Raw genomic sequence first — 17,422 nt, 5'->3', positions numbered from 1 at the left:
TTAGTTTTAGTCATCACAGAGACAACAGTACAATACTATACTAATGAAAATGTAGCTCTAGCTTTTGTCTCTATAACAAGGACCTACACTAAGGACTAAAGAGTGCTAATAATCACATACATTAAGAGTCACAGCCCAGAGAAACAATGAAATCATCTAAACCAGTAAGACAGACAGGCAATTGAGCAGTGATGTATGAACAGAGATCTTAAATGCTAAACGTGCTTCGGACAGCTGCACAGGTCAAAAAAAATAATACTGACATACATATTGAGAACAATTTACTGTGGGGACAAACATACACAAAAGTGACCCTAAGAAGACTCAAAATTAAGAAAAAAATTGGGGAGTAGTACCCAATAAACAAAGACAAGTGCTAAAATGATCAGCAAGGAAAAGAATTTAGATTGGGTAAATGAAAGCTCAGAAAGAGGTTATTTGGAATCAAAGGGAAAAAAATAAATAAATATCTGGGAGGTGGAGAGAAACTGATGGAACAGTCTCACTGAGCAAAAAAGTGGGTGAGTAGGTATCTTAGAGTTTTATTGTTGTAAATAGTCACCATGACCAAGGAAACTTTTATAAGGAAAACATTGCATTGGGCTGACTTACAGTTTCAGAGGTTTAGTTCATTATTATCATGGTGGGAAGCATGGCAGCATCCAGGCAGACATGGGGCTAGAGAAGTTGCTGAGAGTTCTAGATCTTGATCTGTAAGCAGCAGCAGGAGACAGTGTCCATACTGGGTGTAGCCTGAACATAAATTAAGACCTCAAAGCCCACTTTCATAGTGACACACTTCCGTCCAATTTGGCCACACATGCTCCAATAACACCACACCTCCTGATAGCACCACTCCCTATGGGACAAGCATTCAAACCCATGAGCCTATGAGGCCCATTCTTATTCAAACCATCACAGTGGATATGTCTTCTGTCTGGAGCCAGCCCTGGCAGAGGTGATTCTTTCTTCTTGGTTCTTCTTGAGGCAGCAGAAGGGGGAAGAGCATGCTGAACCCCTTTAATACAGTTCCTTGTGTTGTAGTGACCCCCAATTACATAATTATTTTCATTGCTACCTCATAACTGTAATTTTGCTGTCATAAATCGTAATGCAAACATCTGTTTTCAGATGGTCTAAGGCACCCCCCTCCCTTATATGTGGGTCATGACCCACAGCTGGGAGCTGCTGGGCTGGGGATTAGGTGTTTACATGCAGCCTTACCAGTCTTGCTGGGGATTAGGTGTTTACATGCAGCCTTACCAGTCTTGCTGGGTCCAGCATTTTCTGACTGTGCCCGCAGTCCTCCTTTTAGGAATAGTAATGTATATCTGTGCCACTGCATGCTGAAGTTAATACACATTTAGAATTCACAGGGTCTTATTGAGACGGTGGAAGATTATGGGGGCTTCTGAAGTAGGATTAAATACACTTTGCATTATAATAACGGCCTCTTAGCCTTTGGAGCCTGGGAGTGGAATGTAGTGGTTTGAATGAGAATGTCTCCCATAGGCTCAAATATCAGAACCCTGGTGGTGACTTTACAGCTATACCTTACCAGGGGCAGGCTCTGAGACTTGCATGTAGACTAGCCTCAATTCCAGTTCACTCTCTCTGTTCATGTTTGGGGCTTAACATGTGATCTCCCAGCTCCCTTCCATGATGGTCTCATCCCTCTGGAGGCACAAGCCAAAATAATCTCTTCCATAAATTCCCTTGGTCATGGTATTTTATTACAGCAACAGAAAAGTAAATAATACAGACTATAAATAATCAAAGATTAAAACAATTTTTACTTAATCTTAAAAAATTCATGATAAAATTGGGCACCAAAAAAGTAAAATGTACTCACCACAGTCTGTATTTCACTGACTATTGCAGCCAGTGTCCCTCTTCCTGCGTGGCAGAACGGCTGCTCCAGCTTCTGGACTCAGCCACAACCAAGAAAAGGCAAGACAGTAAACAACAGTTACAGCTCCTGCCACACAATTTACTTAAAACCCCCGACAGATTTACAAGTGCAGTCTCAGGTTTTAACCCTAAAATAATTAGGCTCCACTGTTTTGATTATTTTGTCTTTGATGTAAAACTATAGGTGACAACAATGGTATGTGCTGTCCAAACTGCAAACAACTTGTTTTAAACAGATTATTAAAATAGTATACATTCACTGTGTTTTTTCAAAATTTAGAGACATAAAAAGAAAAGGTTTTACTATATACATATGACACTATGTACTAGATACTTGTGCAATGTTCCTAATTCTCAGTATTACCAGCAATGCTGAGATAAACTAAAATATGTTAAATTGTTCTATGCAAAATATCTACTTCCTCAGGACAAAATTCTTGACAGTAAAGTGAACTTTAAGGGTTACAGTTTATGAACGCTGAAAACACAGAGTTGGTGTATAAAGTCACATCATACCTGAAAGCATATCATAAACTAAAAAGAAAATAATTATATAGACATGTAACTGTCTTTATTCATTAAAACACACCCATTTTCCCAGTCATCATTCTCAGATTGCTTCCTCCAACAGCACTACCTCGTGGTGGGTAGAAAAAATTAAGTCAATTTTATATAATAATGTACTCTTCGTTGATATTTATCAAGGGAAATGGGAAATTTGAAAATTCAAATGTCCAATTAACGGAAGACAAAAGATTAATGCCAAGTAAATTTTGTCAAATGCATTATTTTCAGGATGCTTTATCAGTACAATCTGTCCAGAGAACTTCCTCCCTACAGGTTAAGCCTCATATTTAAACACATTTCAACCTTTCAACTGGCTGAGTGAGGTCTATAGAGAATGAATCCATGCCCTCCTGAATAACAACACTTAACATTCACTTTGCATAAAACATCAATAAATCAAATTAATAGTCACTTACTTGTTACCACTAATTAGTTACACAATCTACTAAAATATTCCCTTTGGAGTGTTTGTAGAAAGATACAGAGAGGAGGGGATATGTTCTATGGTGATGTGGTGAGGTATGGGAGAATGGGGTGCCTCAGCGGGCCCATGCCAAGGCATCCCTTCCCCCTGAGGACCAGTCACATGTTGGTATAGTATAGAATAGAGTTTATTAAGGGCATGGGGAGGGGAGTTAAGAGGGTGGTAGAGGCAGAGAAAGAGACACTAGAGAAGTAGAGTAGAGATGTAGAGGCCAACCATGGCACGTGGAGAGAGAGGGGGGAAGGCAATGAGAGAAGGGAAAAAGGGAAGCAGGAAAAGAGCAAGGGAGGAGCAAGAGACCAAGAGGGCAAGAGAGCAAAGAGGGGGCAACCAGGCTCTTTTATAGTGGGTCAGGCCTACCTGGCTATTGCCAGGTAACGATGGGGTGGAGTTTGGACAGAATGCTAACATCCTTCATCATATGACAGAAAATGGCTCTTAAATTGGTCATACTAGCCACTCAAGAAAACACACACAGTATAACACATCTGTCATGCAAACTGCACCCCGTGAGAAGTTCATTAAAAGAACACAACACAAGGGACTGATTATCATGAAAACAAATGTAATACATGAGGCTGAAATATAATACAGCAAGGGGGTATTACTGCACACCCATGCCAATTTGTGCTCTTGAGAAATTACTACATGCAAGAGATCAGGTGTGAGGAGGTTTACTGGGAGATGGCAGAGGGGTGAGGACCTGCAGACTGGGTAGAGGCAGACAAGAGTAGAGCCATGAGGGCAGATAAGGGAAGAGGGGGCCAGAGGACAGAAAACACTGGCAGAACTAAACTGTACCATACAACACCAGGATTACCAAACACTGACACGTCTCTAGCTTCAGTCTTAGGGACTAACTAGTAAGCTCATTATTAGACCAAAAGAGGCAGAAAGTCAAATTTTTCTAGCCACAACTTAGACTATCACTACATTACATTTCATAAATTAATACAATATTTACACTGCTTTTGGTAATTATGCATGTTTATATCAAAGATTATTATATGAAGCATTAAATACCCTATTAAAGTCAAATTAGCTTTTGTAAGATTTAGAAGAATCTTTAACACTTAAAACATATTTTATCCACACACATGACTCTTTAGTTTTTGAAATGACCTTTTATTTGGTTTCTCTTTCTGAAATTTGTATTAATGGCATATTATATACAGGAAATCTGGCTAAAGACACACAAAAGTTGTCAGCTAAGTCATAGGAGTAAAAAGAAAATTTAAATGTTTTATGGGCGTATGGAAAAGGCCCTGAGAATAAATTACTAATTCTGCGAACAGAAGAGTTTTGCTTTCAAATTTGCTCCAGGCAGGTGTGAGGGTGTTCAATGGTGTATTCATTACAAGCCCAGAACTGCCATATGTTTCTCTTAAATTCTCCTTAAGTAGCTTATTTGCCAGTCCTGAAGACTTTATCACTTAAGAGTCAGAGAAATTCCTATTAGAAAATTACTGTTTCCAAGAAACTCTGAATCTATACACCTACTTTTAAAAGCAAATGACTTGAGAATTCTGCTAATGTGTATGTCACAGTCATTAATGTAACTGAATAAGAATGTCCCCCACAGACTCAGAGATTTGGACACTTAGCTGGTGGTGCTCCTTGGAAGGGATTAACAGATGCAGCCTTGCTGGAGGAAGTGGATCCCCAGAGGTCAGTTTTGAGAGGTTAAAGACTGTTGCCATATTCAGTCTGCTTTCTCTGCTTCACACTTTGTGCCTGCAGATGTGAGCTCTCTGCGTTCTACTCCAGCTGCCATGCCTGCTGCTTGCTGCATTGCTGCCCATCATGATGTCTATTAAACTATAAGCAAAGTTACTTTCTCATGGGAAAGGGAGCAGGAAGGTCGCTTCCTCCGGTTTGCAGCTTGCTTGGGAGAACATCAGGTTCTCTGCGTGAGGAAGTGTCTCCTCTGTCTTGGTTGGCTGAGAATGACAAAGACCCTAGGTTGCCTGGAAACTAGCAAGCTGGGAGCAATCTCCTCATGCCATTTCTCTACAGATAATAAAATATATCTTCAAATTTAAAGCCAGGTATGGGGTATTACACCTATAATTTCAGTGTCTGGGAGGCAGAATGAGGGGAATCAGGAGTACAAGGACAGCTTCATTTGCATAATGAGCTCAGGACCTGGCTAGGCTACAGAAACAGTATCTGTTCTGAATGAATAAATAAATACATACATACATACATACATACATACATACATACATAAAAAATTAAAAATAGTAATTCATTTGATTGCTCATTTAAGAGCACCTATGCTCACCAAGGTTTCTGCTGTGAAAAGCCAATGAGAAAATCCTTATTGATGGTGTAATAAGGAGGGTAGACAGGTCTGATACTCAGATAGATGCTTAGACTATAGATATGGATCAGGAGTGCAGTACTTGCCTGTCTTTCAAGAGGCTGTGAGCTTGGTGTCTATATTGAAGGAAAAACAACACCAAGCAAAGCCCACAAGAAACTAAAACTGTATTTTCTATACAAAATTGTCCCAATCAAAGACACCTCCCAAGTAATGGAAATTAGTCAAGTATCAGAAGAGAACCAAATTTACAAAGATCTGCTACTTCTCCCCAAATGGGGTTCTTTCCACTCTGAGACCAATCTGTCAACTCCAGAGGAGTGGCTGAAAAGTAGCCATGTTTTTAACAAACACCATACTAAAAGAATGAGGAGTGCAGTCTACAAATCTTCCAAATATTCTGATCTCTATATAAGGGCTTAGTATCTCAGAAATAAGAACAAACTAGAAGTAAACAAATCAAGTTTTCCAGAAATTAAACCCTACTTCACTTTAGTTTATCTATGAAGTGGACTGAAGTAACTGGCAAGAAGCAACTGGCAAGACCAACTATATTCCATGTAGTGGCTATCCCTGGTGGTCAACTTGACTATATCTGGAATGAACTCTGACCTGGATCTTGGCTTAGAGATCTTGAGACACAGTGGCTATGAATCCCAGAAGATTTTGACAGGGAAATTTCTAAGTTCAAAGTCATCAGGGAGCAGGGCGGTGGTGGTACACACCTGTAATCCCAGCAGTCTGGGAGGCAGAGGCCGGTAGATTTCTGAGTTTGAGGCCAGCCTGGTCTACAGAGTGAGTTCCAGGACAGTCAGGACTATACATAGAAACCCTGTCTCAAACAACCAAAAAAAAAAAAAAAAAAAAAAAGGAAAGCCCACAGTCCTAACCAACTCTACAGTCTACTATCATTCTATACACTTAAAGAAAACAACACACACAGATACACACAAACACACCCACAAACACACACACACAAAAACCCCTCATGGGCTAGAGAAATGTCCCACTGGCTCCACAATTTAGAGTACTGAATGATTGTTTAAAAAAAAAAAAAGGATTTGTATCTAGTACCTTTATAGAGGCTCACAATCACCTGTGACTACATATGAACAGATACCATAGGCAAAATGCCTACCATATTCTTTAGTTTTACCCTCCCTAGTACAGAGGATCAAATTCCTCTAATCTTTTATTTTTATTTTTGAATTTTCGAGACAGAGTTTTTCTGTATAGACCTGGCTGTCCTAGAACTCACTCTGTAGACTAGGCTGGCCTCAAACTCAGAAATACGCATGTCTCTGCCTCTCAGAGTGCTAGGACTACAGGTATGTACCTGTACCAAGGCCCGGCGAAATCCTCTATTTTTAAAGGAAGTTTTGTTAATTCAATATCAAGAACACATTTGTAGAGCCGGGCGGTGGTGGTGCATGCCTGTAATCCCAGCACTCTGGGAGGCAGAGGCAGGTGGATTTTTGAGTTCGAGGCCAGCCTGGTCTACAGAGTGAGTTCCAGGACAGCCAGGACTACACAGAGAAACCCTGCCTCGAAAAAATCAAATCAAAAAAAAAAAAAAAAGAAAGAACACATTTGTAAAATGTTAATATCTGGGAGTGGTTGGATATGCAGAGAAGGAACATTTGTAATTAGTTTAATTTCTTTCTTTCTTTCTTTCTTTCTTTCTTTCTTTCTTTCCTTCCTTCCTTCCTTCCTTCCTTGTTTGACTTCTTGCTTACTTTTTTTTGGATTTTTTCGAGACAGGGTTTCTTTGTATAGCTAGCCCTGGCTATCCTGGAATGCACTCTGTAGCCCAGCTATTGTTATGCATTTTGATTAAAAAAAACTTTTAAAAGGTTTGGTTCATCTGGCACTTAAAAGAAATAGACAAAAAGCAGGAGAAAAACATGTGGCTGTGACTTCTTTCTGGTGGCTTAAGTGAAAAACTCTCTGACTGTGAGTTTGAGGCTAGCCAAGTTGACAGAGCAAGTTACAGGCCAGGCCTGCAGGGCCTACACAAAGAGAAACACTATTTTGAGGCCAGTCAAAGCAAAGCAGAAAAGGTTCTGCTTTTTAATTTACAGACATATGCTTTTTGTTGTTGTTGTTTGGTTGGTTTTTGGGTTTTGGTTCCCCACCCCCACCCCCAAGACTGGGTTTCTCTGTATAGCCCTGGCTGTCCTGGAATTCACTCTGTAGACCAGGCTGGCCTCAAACTCAGAAATCCGCCTGCCTCTGCCTCCCAGAGTGCTGGGATTACAGGCGTGCGCCCACCGCCTGGCCTTTTGTTTTTCTTTTTTTTGGGGTTTGACGTATGCTTTTTCTAGTACTATTGACCATAGAATTTTGATCATGAAGGCATGTTGGATTTTGTTTGTTTGTTTGTTTTGTTTTTTTGTTTTTCGAGACAGGGTTTCTCTGTGTAGCTCCAGCTGTCCTGGAACTCACTCTGTAGACCAGGCAGGCCTCAAACTCAGAAATCCGCCTGCCTCTGTCTACCAGAGTGCTGGGATTACAGGCGTGCACCACCACCGCCCGGCAACAAAACCAACTTTTAATAAACAAGTAGATACCAGGAAATGCTCACAAAAATACTTAGCCTTTATTTCTCTTTCCTATAACAACCATTCAAAGAATGCAGAGATAATAGTAATTTTTAATTTTTATTTTTTCAAAGTAAAAAAAAGGCCTCAGCCGGGCAGTGGTGGCACATGGCTGTAATCCCAACACTCTGGGAGGCAGAGGCAGTCAGATTTCTGAGTTCAAGGCCAGCCTGGTCTACAGAGTGAGTTCCAGGACAGCCAGGGCTACACAGAGAAACCCTGTCTTGAAAAAACCAAAAACCAAAAACCAAAAAAAAAAAAAAAAAAAAAAAACCAAAAAAGGCCTCAAACCAAGACAACTACAAGATAATTTTATGAACATATATCATAATGAAATCCATTATTTTGAATACTAATGAAAAGGAATAGATTTTAATTGTTCTTACTAAAAAATTAGTGAGGGAATTAATGTATGCCAACTAGATCAAATTTGCTATGGCACAGTATCTAGATATTGTGCAATATCTGGCTTCTCATAACCGTATTTATCCTACATATTTCAAAATAATCCATTATACATAGATTATACAAAATAATCCATTATACATAACAAATTTTTATTTTTATGAAAATGTGGACACAAAGAGATGCATATACGTAGTAAGTTTCACGTTGAGTTTTATTAAGAGAGAATAAAAAGGGTAAAGGATAGAAGGAGCAGTTATTAGGCAAATACCTTACCGCAGCATCTACATTTGCAGGTGAGTCTCCATTAGGATCTGCCAGCATAGAAATGACACTAATCATGATGGTTTCCACAGTATGGATAGGTAAACAGTGTTCCTCTGGCTTCTCATAACCATATTTATCCTCCCCAGGCTCATGAAGAATAGAAATGCAAAACATCACCATTTTTATCAACTGTAAAATTATAGAATAAGAATTGTTTAAATTTGGTTACACATAATCTATTACAAATGCATAATCTGTTACTTATGCATATAAAACATTATTTACATGGAGATTTCCTAAATGTAATCTACTAACTTTTAAGAATGTTACAGATTAACTATATTTTACATTCTTTAAAATTACAAGTAATTGCAGACCTCCACTGCTGTCCCTGATTCAAAGGACATGCCGTCTCTTTTCTACTTCTCCAATTCTTTATTCTCAGCATTTACAGTTGTCTTTCTCAAATTCTAGTTAAGATGGTCCTCAAGGTTCAGCAAATAAAAATTTTAAAGGGGGAGGGTGATGTAATAATAATAAAAATTAACAGACTCAAAGAAAGACACACATTGGAGAGATATCTCAGTGATTAGAAGCATTGGCCATGAGCTGGAGAAATGGCAGCGGCTAAGAGCACTGACTGCTCTTACAGAGGTCTTGAGTTCAATTCCCAGCAACCACATGGTGGCTCACAACCAAATGTAATAAGATATGATGCCCTCTTCTGGTGTGTCCTAAGTCTGCTATAGTGTACTCACATATATAAAATAAATAAATATATCTTTAGAAACACTGGCTGCTCTCACAGAAGACCAGAGTACGATTCTGAGAACTCACATGAGAGTTCACACCCTACAGTCCCAGAGAATCTGACACCCTTTTCTGGCCTCTGTGGATACCAGGCATGCATGTGGTATACAGACATATATATATATATATATATATATATATATATATATATATATATATATATATATATATATATATATGCACAACATCCACATACTAAAAATAATAAAATAGGGGCTAGAGAGATGTTGCAGTGGTTAATAACACTGGGGCTCTTGCAGAGGACCTAAGTTTAATTCCCAGCACCCACAAGGCAATTCACAATCATCTGTAATTCTGCTTCCAGGGGAGCCAACACCTTTGTCCTACATCCATAGGTACATGGTACACATACATATATGCAGACAGAACACTCATAAACATAAATATACACAATAACAAAAGCTTTAAAATAAATAAGTGATACTCATAATCTACTTCACAAACTCATTTTAAATGCAAGTTCCATATAGTAACAGTCAGTGGGGTAGAAATACAGAAATATCGTCAATTTTATAGGGGATAAAGAAAGACACAACTATATCTCACTTTGCATTATTTTATCCAAAAGTAAATATTCTCAAAAAATCCTACAGTATTAATCTATAAACATATTCAAATAATTATATCAGCAATTAATAAAAGTAACTTTTCACAGTAAATGTCTTCTGTCAAAAATACTATTACTTGAAGAAGTTTACAAAACAAGTAGGAATAAATAAATTTTCTGAGTATAAAAAGATTTCAATCAGTAATAACATATGTATGCTTGTTTGGTTGGCTGTTGTTTGAAAGAGTTTTAACTGTCCCTGTTAGCAATCTTCCTATCCCAACTCATGGTTAAAGAACACAGGGAGACTGAGGGAATAGGGAGAGACAGAAACAGAAGGAGGGAGGGAGGAAAGGAGGGAGGGTGGGTGTTTGTATGTCAAGGGATATAAAATTAATCAATCCAACAAGTACTTTTGGAAGCCCTACTGTAAAGCAAAATTACTCTTCACATGTAATCAAAAACTCATGTTTTTGCTGATTTATACAGAAACTTTCCTTTAACTGAGGTTTCTCTTCTTAACCCACTCCCATGGCTTGTGAAATCCAACAAAATGGAATTAACAAATAAAAAAGGAACAGTATTAAACATTGTAACATTCAGCCCAAAATGTTGTTTTTGTTTTCCACTACGTTTTACAAAATAAGGAACTGTCTTTGAAAAAATGAGATTGAATAATTGTATATAATTCCATCAGAAGGAATCTACTTAAGATCAAGATTTGGAAGATAGGAACTGAAGGGTATATGTAGCTCAGAGAAAAGAGGACTTGCCCAGAATGCATAGCCTTGGTCCCACATCCAGCATCCTATAAACCAGTCATGACAGCACATATTTATAAGTTCAACACTCAAGAGGTAAACATAAATAGAAAGATTAGTAGTTCAAGGATATCCTTAGCTACAAGATCAAGGCCAGCCTGGAATGCATGAGACCTTGTATCAACCTCCAACCCCCAAATCATTAATGGGTCTGTTAAGATTACTCCATTGTTAAGAGTATTCGCTGTTCTTCCAGAGGACTTGAGTTTGATTCCCAGCAACTATGTGGCAGCACAACCTTATATAATTGTAGTCCTAGGATATACAAAACCCACTTTTGTGATCTTGAGGCACCAGGTACACATATACAAGGACCCACCTACATGCAGGCAAAGCACCCATACACACAGAACAAATTAATAATAATATAGTGTGGTGGGCCATGCCTTTAATCACATAATATAGGAGGTGGAAGCAGACAGATTTCTGAGTTCCATGCCAGCCAAGGGTAGATGATAAGACCTGATAGATAGATAAATAGATAAGATAGATAGATAAGATAGGTAGAATAGATAAGATAGATAGATAAGATATATAGATAAGACAGATAAGATAGATAGATAGATGATAGAGAAGATAGATTAGATAGATAGATACATAGATACATAGGATAGATAAGATAGATAGATAAGATGGATAGATAGATAGGATAGATAGATAGGATAGATAGATGATAGATAGATAATAGATAGATAAGATAGATGGATAGATGATAGATAGATAAGATAGATAATAGATAGATAGACAGATAAGATAGATAGATAGATAGATAGATAGATAGATAGATAGATAGATAGATAGATAGATAGATAGGTAGGTAGATAGATAGATAAGATGGGTGGATACATACATACATACACACATACATACATACATACATACATACATACATAAGCAAACACCACAATAATAATAATAATAACAATTTTAAAAGAAAATGACTTTTAAAAAGCAATCATTTGGTAGAACAGTAATGGTGAATGTTTTTTGTCCCAGTACTCAGAAGGCAGAGGCAGGAAGATCTCTAAGAGTTAGAGGCCAGTCTAGTTTACAGAGTGAGCTCCAGAACAGCCAGGACTACACAGAGAAACCCTGTCTCAAGAAACAAAAACAATTACTAGTCATTTAAATTTGAATCATTTTAGATTTAAAGCTATAGAATCTTAAAATATTTTAATTTTACACATCACTTCAAAAATGAGAATATCTATCTCATTAATTAACAAATTAATATCTGTTGACATGAAATTTATTTTTATTGTACTATATATAGCAAATAAAATTACAATTTTTTCCATTTCTCAGTTAAGAATTAAAAATCACAATGATACACAATTACAACCACTATACATCTTCCTCAAATCAAATTGCCTATACAAATTCTTTACTTTCCCTAAATCTTCAGTGTCTAAAATGCCCCGTTCTATTTTAATTAAATATTTCACTGAAGCAGAATCACACAATCAGTTTTGTTCTTTTAAATTTGTCATATTTCAATTATCATGTCTTCAAGATTCATCATTAAATGTTGGTAGAATGCATTCCAAGTTGAATGACCAAAATTAGAATCATGCCGAATCACATTTTTAAAATAAATATGTCATTTATATAGTCATCAGAAATAAACACTGATGCCATTATGGCTGTCTTATTCAAGACAAAAGTTCTTCTATACTGACACTGTTTAAATTCTAGTGATCTCTGATTTAAGCAACGTTTCCAAAAGTATGTTGAATGACAACTATGTTCTCTGTGAGATGTTAATTATTAACTCTATAGCTAGCTATACACTTAATATTTACATTTATTTTGCCAAAATGCTCTTAATTCCCCATACAATGTTTTGTCTGTTATTTTTTCCCTTTCATCTCATTGCTCTTTACAAATGGATTTATTTCTAATACTAAATCCACTTGAAAACCCTGTCCAGTCAGAATGGCTAAGATTAAAAATTCAGGAGACAGCAGGTGTTGGAGAGGGTGCGGAGAAAGAGGAACACTCTTCCACAGCTGGTGGGGTTGCAAATTGGTACAACCACTCTGGAAAGCAGTCTGGCGGTTCCTCCGAAAACTGGGCACCTCACTTCCAGAAGATCCTGCTATACCACTCCTGGGCATATACCCAGAGGATTCCCCACCATGTAATAAGGATACATGCTCTACTATGTTCGTAGCAGCCCTATTTATAATTGCCAGATGCTGGAAAGAACCCAGGTATCCCTCAACAGAAGAGTGGATGCAAAAAATGTGGTATATCTACACAATGGAGTACTATTCAGCCATTAGAAACAATGAATTCATGAAATTCTTAGGCAAATGGATGGAGCTAGAGAACATCATACTAAGTGAGGTAACCCAGACTCAAAAGGTGAATCATGGTATGCACTCACTAATAAGTGGTTATTAACCTAGAAAACTGGAATACCCAAAACATAATCCACACATCAAATGAGATACAAGAAGAAAGCAGGAGTGGTCCCTGGTTCTGGAAAGACTCAGTGAAACAGTATTTGGCAAAACCAGAACGGGGAACTGGGAAGGGGTGGGAGGGAGGACAGGGGAAGAGAAGGGGGCTTACGGGACTTTCGGGGAGTTGGGGGGGCTAGAAAAGGGGAAATCATTTGAAATGTAAATAAATAATAATAAAAAAAAGAATTGAAAAAAAATCACGTGCAATTTGGGATAATTTTGTAAGGTTTTCATTAAAGGGACTTTTGTTTCTAAAAAAAAAAAAAAGAAAGCTAGGCATGACAGTACAAATCTTTAATTCCAGCACATGACAGGCAAAAGCAGGATAATTTCTGAGTTTAATGCCAGCCTGATCTACATACATAATTTCAGGCCAGCCAATGTTACAGTGACAACCTGTCTCAAAAATAAAAGAACCAACCAACCAAACAAACAAAAAAAAAAAAACTAAACCAAAATGACAAACAAGTAAAAACCAACAACAGAAGAGAGAGAGAGGTCTAAACTGACATACATCTAAGCTACACAAATTACTATTTGCTATGTAGTGTTTTTGGAAATTATTTTATTATTATTATTGTGTGTATCTATGAACACATAGGCCACAGACCATGTGCAGAGGCCAGAGCATAACTTAGTGGAATGCGATATCTACCTCTATATGGATTCCAGGGATCAAACTCAGATTACTAGGCTTCCATGGCAAGAACTTTAACTCACTGAACAATTTTACCAGCTATCTCCATAATAACTTTAACACCCAACACATTATTCATCTAGTTGAAGCATACAATCCAATTGTTTCTATATAGTACACTTCTCAGTTATACAACCAAAGCACACACATTTTTAGGAACTTTTGTCGTCATTACCACCCCCACAAATTCTTTTATAATCTATATTGACCCTTCTCCCCTTCAAGCTGTCCAGCAGTCCTAAACAACCATGAATATACTCTTCAGAGTTGCATATTCTTGAAATTTCATAAGTGGAATTATTAAATGATTGCTTCCATCTGTTTGTTAATTTGAAAAAAATATTTATTTTCCATGTATGAACATATGCCTGTGTATGGCCGTGCATGTGAAGGCAGACACTGACAGATACCAAAGGCATCTGGTTTCACTTTTTTGTTACCAAATCATACCAAACACTTTTATAAATCAAATCACGTTTCATTATATGTATATGCAGTAGTTTGCTTTTACTTTCATCAACTGATAGGCACTAGTATTATGGCTAACTTTTAGCCATAACTTTTTAGCTAACATAAATAATTCTGCAATCTATAAGATTTTGGGATACACCTTTACAACTTTCTTTGTTATATAGCTAGAAGAGTACATGTTTGCATCATCACCACATACATTTTATGCAATGTTGAAGAGCAAATCTAAGATTTTGTGCATGCTAGGTAAACATTCCCAGAGTGTGGTAGCGGCTCTTGCCTGTAAGCCGACCAATTGGCAACTTAAGACACAAAGATTACCAAAAGTTCAAGGCAAACTTTAGCTACATAGTGAGGTCCATGTTGATCTGGAACTCAAGCCTGCTACTCCTCATCTCCAAACAAAGCAGAAAACTAAGAAAAAAGAAAAAAAAGGGAAGGAAGGAAAGGAAGGAAGGGAAGGGAAGGGAAGGGAAGGGAAGGGAAGGGAAGGGAAGGAAGGAAGGAAGGAAGGAAGGAAGGAAGGAAGGAAGGAAGGAAGGAAGGAAGGAAGGAACCTAAGAACCTTTGTATTTAGAGTCAATTACAAGACCATATGCACAAAAAAACCATAAAATCACTTAGCACTTTTACTGAGATAGTTGTGAAATCTTTAGTGACAGATCATTAAACTTGCAAATGTGAAAATAAAATTAGAAAACTTACCATTTGGGGGCCAAATATCTGTAATGAATTTCATTTTAGGAGGCCGGAGGGGATAATCTTTTGGGAAAATGAGATAAGCCTTAAAAACACCACCTTCACTGAAAAATTAAAAGAAAAACCAGGTTCATGAATTTAAGTTATTCTTTATAAGTACTCAATCAGACAAATAAAAGGGTACAGATGATAAGCCAACAAAAAAGGTAGACAAAAATACTAGTTTCCTAAATACAAATACACAATTTAATAAACTACTATAAGTTCTGCTTTGCTAAACTCTCAGATAATTAGTAAAACTAAAAGGAACACTTGGAAACAGAGGTGTCCAGATCAGATTATTGGTGATATGGTAAAAGTCTTTTCAGTATATGTCTTCAAATGAAATTCAGGAAGTTTAATCTTGTCTACATGATTCAATTTGCTGAATTTTCTATATTGGTTTCAAATAATCTTTCTTCTATGCTCTGGTCATACCCAGACCTCTTTCTCATCTTAAAGTTTAGGCATATATTTTGTGATTTCCCTTTCTGATATCAGATTGCCATACTTCTATTTATCTCGTTTGTTCATTTCATCGTATATTAAAACTTCATTAGAAGGACAGTAATAAATAAAAACGTCTCCCAGAGAGGTTTTATACTACTAACTTTCCAGAAAGGAAATGCTGCAATATTGATACTCTGTCTGTACTATCTAATGTACTACCCAGTAACACTCTGAAAATGGCTTGTGTCTTGGTTAGTTTTTATTATCTACTTGACCCTAGAACCACCTGAAAGGAGAACACTTCCATTAAAGAATTTTCTGGGTCATATTTGCCTATGATAATGTCTGTGAAAGATTGTCATGACTGATGACTGACATGGGAGGACCCAGTCCACTGTGAATAGCAATCCCTGAGCAGATGAATTATGTGAATGCTAACTGGAGACTACAGAAATTATTCAATTGTTAAGAGTACTTATTCTTGCAGAGGATATAGGTTTGATTCCCAGCACCCAAATGGCAACTCACAAGTAACTGTCCATACAGCTAGAAGAAATCAAGCCAGCCTTAGGAAGCAAAAATGACTAAATGGTGATATTCACATGGAATTCTAGCACCTGATATCTAGCTCAAGGTCATCCTGGGCTACACAGCAAGACCCAATCTCTAAAAGGTGTGTATTAGACTGATAAGATGGTTCAGGAAATAAAGGCACTTGATACACAAGCCTGACACCTGAGCTCTGTCACCAAAACCTACTTAAAGATGGATGGAAAGAACAAACTCTACAAATTTGTCACCTGGCCTCTTTATCTATGCTGTGGAGCACATACCCACATACACATTATGCACACTCACACTAATAAGTTAATTTTTAAAAGATGGGGACAGATGTTTGTACACTGACATAAAAATAGAAACACAGCTGTGGTCACAGCCAAGTGGTTAAGGCAATAGACTAGAAATCCCTTCTCCAAGCACAGGTTCCAATCCTGCTGACTATTTGCTGGTCTGTTTAAGCCCATGTGTAATGTTAACACTCAACAGAATGCTGTTCTTCATCCTTCAAGTTTGAGGGAAGTCTCTAGTCACTGTGGTTATGAGCTTGGAGGATTGTAGTGCGGGATTATGAATAGAGATATTGCTATATATGTATACTAAAAAAAAAGTGAGGGGCTGGAGAGATGGTTCAGCAGTTCGAGCACTCATTGATTGCTCTTCCAGAGGTCCTGAGTTCAATTCCACATGGTGGTTCACAACCATCTGTAATGGGATCTGATGTCCTCTGATATATGTGAAAATAGCTACAGTGCATTCATAAACATAAATTAATCTTTAAAAAGAATATAGGAAAGAAAAAATGGCAGAGATCATATCTCAAAAGAAAAAAGCCAGGCTCTGAGTTGGAAGCCAGCCTGGTTTCCAGAGTGAGTTCCAGGACAGCCAAAGATACATAGTGAAACCCTGTCTCAAAAACAAAATCAAATGGTGATGATGATGATGATGATGATGATAACAGCAATAATAACAATAAGAACAACACGTTACATGTAACAGTTATCAACTGTAGGATATAAGACATGGGATCCTTTTAATGTGCTTTGCACATTTCAGTACAGATTGAAATTTTAATTATAAATACTGGATTTTATTACTTTTTTCTGCTTAAAAAATGTTTGAGATTATTTAGCAGTTGAGGGAACTAGCTGATATTCCAGAAAACCAGGGTTTAATTCCCAACACACACAGAGACAAGCATCTGTAACTCTAATTCCAAGGCTATCAGCCGCCCTCTTCTGGACTCCATAGGCACTGCATGCACAGGGTAAACATTAAAGGGGA

General features: G+C 37.4%; 1 pseudogene; it reads right to left on the bottom strand.

Annotated features, from left to right (window-relative positions):
* Positions 1 to 717: 717 nt before the first annotated feature.
* The window catches only part of LOC127695225 (ubiquitin-conjugating enzyme E2 G1-like), a 72,937-nt pseudogene continuing 56,232 nt past the window's right edge, over positions 718 to 17,422 (bottom strand).

This window comes from Apodemus sylvaticus, chromosome 10 (genome assembly GCF_947179515.1).
Source record: "Apodemus sylvaticus chromosome 10, mApoSyl1.1, whole genome shotgun sequence".
Lineage (NCBI taxonomy): Eukaryota > Metazoa > Chordata > Mammalia > Rodentia > Muridae > Apodemus > Apodemus sylvaticus.
Note: the sequence above shows the minus strand (reverse complement) of the source record. Positions and strands in the feature narration are given on the sequence as shown.